The sequence below is a fragment of the Prionailurus viverrinus genome, chromosome C2 (genome assembly GCF_022837055.1).
Source record: "Prionailurus viverrinus isolate Anna chromosome C2, UM_Priviv_1.0, whole genome shotgun sequence".
Classification (NCBI taxonomy): Eukaryota; Metazoa; Chordata; class Mammalia; order Carnivora; family Felidae; genus Prionailurus; species Prionailurus viverrinus.
In genome coordinates, this window is record NC_062569.1 from 74,080,854 (window position 1) to 74,085,574 (window position 4,721).

Below are 4,721 nucleotides of genomic sequence, written 5' to 3' on the forward strand. Positions count from 1 at the left end.
GCTTAATCACGTTTAAGGCGGAGGAAAAACAGAAGGAGAAAAAAAAAACCAGACTGTGGTAGGCTAGATTTCCCCCAGATATTATTGCTGCTTCTGTCTCTACAGCCGAACATAACAGCTGGTGAGTAGAGAGAAACTGGAGAAAGATCTTTTTTGCCTTTAATCCAGTATGCTGTTTTCCTGTGCCCGTTTTACTGTAATTCTCAGCGGCTGCAGGACAAAAGCTGTTGACTGATACATGCAATTACCTCCTCTAATATTGCTCTCAACTGTCGGCCCTGACTGACAAAAGTGGATGAGGTTTAGTTAAGGTCTGGGAAAACACTCTTTTAATAAAAGCCATTCCCATCTCTACGATCACCTCCCTCCCTCAGACCTTTTCATCTGTTTTCTGGAAAGATAAGGCCTGGTGATGGAAAGTTAAAAAGTGGTGCTGAACTTGGACGATCACGACACCACCATTTACCTCATAAAAACTCTCACAGTGTGTGTCTCTGTGTGTGCCTGTGTGTGTGTGTGTGTGTGTGTGTGCAATTTGCATTTGAAATAAGGAAAATCAGTTTGGGTCTCTGGGCAAGTCTTTTCCAAAAAAGAATAGGAGGTGAATTTAGGAAGTTACACCACATCCTTTTTGGGCTCAGACCTCTTTTGGTTTTTGCAGGCAAAAGTAAGCCCTGAGGAGGTACTTTCCTCAGGGTCCTTCAGCGGATTGCTGGACTTGGATGCTCTACTTCCTAATGGAGGATGTGCACAGCAAAACTGTGTTTAATGAACTGTAGGTGGAAACCTTCTCCTTCCCGCTGATGCAATGCTGTACGTTGAATGCTCACAGAGCACCACAATCCGAAGGAGTCAAGGCCCTCCCAAGGAGCCCTGGGCAACCCCAAGGAGGAAGAGGGGCGAATCTAGCGAGAGGGTTCCCCCCCTCCCCCGCCCATTCTCGGCTTAGAAGAATTTATAGTTCACACAGGAGGAGGGTGAGACACAAAAGTGAGCACGACACCCTATTTACAGGTGTGGTCTGGGAGACTGAAGTGGAAACTACGGGAAGACGTCCTTATACAAAGCGAACACTGTGTGGATTGGGCTGTGTCCCTGTGTTTTGAAAGGCCTGCTGGTTGCTCTGAATGCAAACTGCTGGCCATGGTGCAGGCATAGAGGGTTCTTCAGGAGGCAGCACTTGGCACAAAGTCCTCACTGATCCCTTTGATTGGTGCGAGCAGAGCAGACGGAGGGGGTTGGGGCTGAGGAGGCTGCAGTTTGTTCCCATGCCCAGAAGGGACCTAATTTAGGTCCGAAGGAAGTCTGCTCCCTTATCAACAGAATGAGGTAGCTTTGTCCTATCAGTTTTCCCCTGTGTTGGCACTCAATTTTCATAATACAGTGTGTAATGTGATAAGGTCTACACATTATTAATAGTAGCAATAGTATGGCAAGATTATTCCTATGCAGTTTTGGTAAAGAACAAAGGGCCGGGCTGCCGATGAAGTATAATTACCTAGGATTTTAGAACCAGGGCACAACATGTTCCTCTTTTTCAAGTATCTGCAGACTGTTTACTAAAAAAATGCTTCTCTTGGAGAGAAACCCACCTTCTACCTCCACCCCACCCCACCCACATTGATATGGAGACTATACATCAAGTTAACACCTTGGTTGCTTTCTGTAGGGGTTGCAGAGAGTGTCAGCTGGGGTCAGATGAGAACAGCAGTCTGACTCAACAGACATTTATTGCACTCCTGCTGTATGCCAAGAAATGCACCGAAATCTGGAAGTGTGTAACACAGGAGAAGAAAAGGCTTATCGCCAAGGAGCCCTCACCTGGAAAGAGAGACGGAATCTCAGCCTAAGGTGGTGAAATGTTGACATGCTACCAGGAGGTGAGTCCATGGACAGAGAGCAGGAGATAGTTAAACTCAGCTAGGTCAAGAATGGCTTTCTGGAAGAAAGGGATGCTGGAGCTTTGTAACTAAGTGGCTACTTCCTTGGCATGCTTTACAGGCACTCAAAGGCCACTGCTCTATGTCCAAGGGACAACAAAATATTAAAGGGACAGCAGGGTCTCCCTTAGGGCAGTAACATCCCAGTAATGCAGACAGGCATATAACCAAACAACGGCATTATGGTGTGATTCCACAGGGCCAGCAATATGGCACCACAGGGGCACAGATGAAGAAGAGGGTGACCTGCTTCAACTTTCATGATAACAAGGGGCTCACCTGTCACCTGTTTGTGCTAATAGTGATTGCACTGTGCTTTTCCCATGACAGGCCTGGCTCTAAGTACTCTGGATATAGCAACATGTGTCATGTTCACACAACACTAAATGAGGACACGAAGGCAGAGAGAAGTTCCTGGATGCACAGTTAGGGCCAGGACTTAAACATGGGTTGCCTGGCTCCTGAGTCCACACTTGTCACCATTCACTACTCACCCTCCAATAGGGAGCAAGCTTCATTCTGGCCTTTCCTTAGGGGGAAGCAATTGAGCCCACTGTCTCATCTGGCTTCTGGGGAGAAGGCTGAGGAAACTTCTAGGCAAGGAATATTGAAGGAATTTTTCAGTTGTGGAATCCTGCCCCCAACCCCCTCCCTGCCACACAGAATCACATGTGCATTCACACCTACACAACACATATACACCCTCTTTCTCCCCCTTGGGCCCCAATTCTGCCTTTGCATCAAAATCACCCATATTTTAAATAAAATACCGATGCCAAGGCCCTTTCCTGGATATACTAAATAATCGTATCTGGGAATAGACCTTGAGGATCTGTTTTTTCCATTTTTTTTTTAAATTTTTTTTTTAACGTTTATTTATTTTTGGGACAGAGAGAGACAGAGCATGAACGGGGGAGGGGCAGAGAGAGAGGGAGACACAGAATTGGAAACAGGCTCCAGGCTCCGAGCCATCAGCCCAGAGCCTGACGCGGGGCTCGAACTCACGGACCGCGAGATCGTGACCTGGCTGAAGTCGGACGCTTAACCGACTGCGCCACCCAGGCGCCCCTGTTTTTTCCATTTTTAAGAAAATTAAATAACATGCATGCCCAAAGTAAAAATTCACAGTACAGAAAAGAAAGTGTCTGCCCTTTCCATCCAGCTTTCAGTCCTTCCTTCCACAGACAAACACTTCCAACAGTGACTTGTGATCTATTTCCTTCTAGAAAGCAATGATCCCACATGCCTATCTGTTATTTTCCTCTCTCTCTCTCTCTCTCTTTTTGGCTGGGTATTTATTAATGGCACATGACAAGGCAGGTATCCCCAAGCCCCTCCCCTTTATCAAGGGGTCTGGGATGGAAACCATATAGAGGTCAGGATATTCTCAGTGTGTTGGGGGATGGGTTGGGGCAAGGACTCCCCAGCACCTGAGGGCTTCTCTTTTCCTCTTACTCTTGCTGGGACTGGTGATCCAGGGGGCTCTTACTCTTTGGAGGCCATCTGGACCACAAAATCTACCACCCAGTTGCCTTAACCAAATTCATTATTATACCAGGAAATGAACTTGACAAAGTGGCCATTGAGGGCAATGCAGCCCCGGCATCAAAGGTGGAAGAGTGGGTGTCACTGTTGAAGTTGCAAGAGACAACCTGGCCAGTGTAGCCCAGGATGCCCTTGAGGGAGCCCTCCGATGCCTGCTCCACCATGTCTTGATGTCATTGTATTTGGCATCTTTCTCCAGGTGGCAGGTCTGATCCACAACTGACATGTTGAGGGTGGAGGCATGGAAAGCCATGTCAGTGAGCTTCCCATTCAGCTCAAGGATGATCTTGCCCACAGCCATGGCGGTGCCAGTAGAAGCAGGGATGCCGTTCTGGGCCCCTCCTCAGTCATCACACCACAGCTTCCCAGAGGGGCCATTGACAGTCTTCTGGGTGGCACTGATGGCATGGACTGTGGTCATGAGTCCCTCCACGGTGCCAGAGTTGCCATGGATGACCTTGGCCTGAGGGTCCAAGCAGTTGGTGGTACAGGAGGCATTGCTGACAATCTTGAGAGAGTTGTCATACTTCTCACGGCTCACACCCATCACAAGCATGAGGGCATCAGCAGGATGGGCAGAGATGATGACCCTCTTAGCTCTACCTTTCAAGTGAGCTCCAGCTTCCTCCATGGTAGTGAAGACACCAGCAGACTCCACAACATATGCGGCACCAGCATCACCCCATGATGTTGTCAGGAACTTTCTCTTAGAAGACGGAGATGGGCCTTCTGTTGATGACGGGTTCCACATTCTCAGCCTTGACTGTGCCATTGAATTTGTCATGGGTGAAATTATACTGGAACACATAGACCATGTAGTTGAGGTCAACGAAGAAGTCATTTGTGATGACAATATTTACTTTGCCAGATTTAAAAGCAACCCTGGTAACAAGGTACCCAATAAGGTCAAATCTGTTCACTCTGACCTCCACCATCATGTCTTGAGGATGCAGCCGGCACTGCACAAGAAGATGCTGCTGTCTATTGAATGGGGAGGTGCAGAGAGCCCCCATCTGTTATTTTTTAACCTCTGTAGATGATTGTGATGAATAGTCAGGTGAGAATCTCTGACCTGTGCCCTGCTCTGTCCACCTCAAAGATGTTTCATCTGTGGGAAAGGAGGGCAGGAAGAAGGAGGCTTAAGAAGTGGGGACTTTTTGAGTAGATGAAGTAGAAGGAGAGCCAAAAGGGCAAAGCTCAGAGAGAGCCTACTCAATGTAGCACACTGCTTCAGAG

The 4,721-nt window shown here is 47.9% G+C and overlaps 1 pseudogene; it reads right to left on the reverse strand.

Annotated features, from left to right (window-relative positions):
* Positions 1-3,425: 3,425 nt before the first annotated feature.
* Positions 3,426-4,498, reverse strand: LOC125175672 (glyceraldehyde-3-phosphate dehydrogenase-like; annotated as a pseudogene).
* Positions 4,499-4,721: the final 223 nt, after the last annotated feature.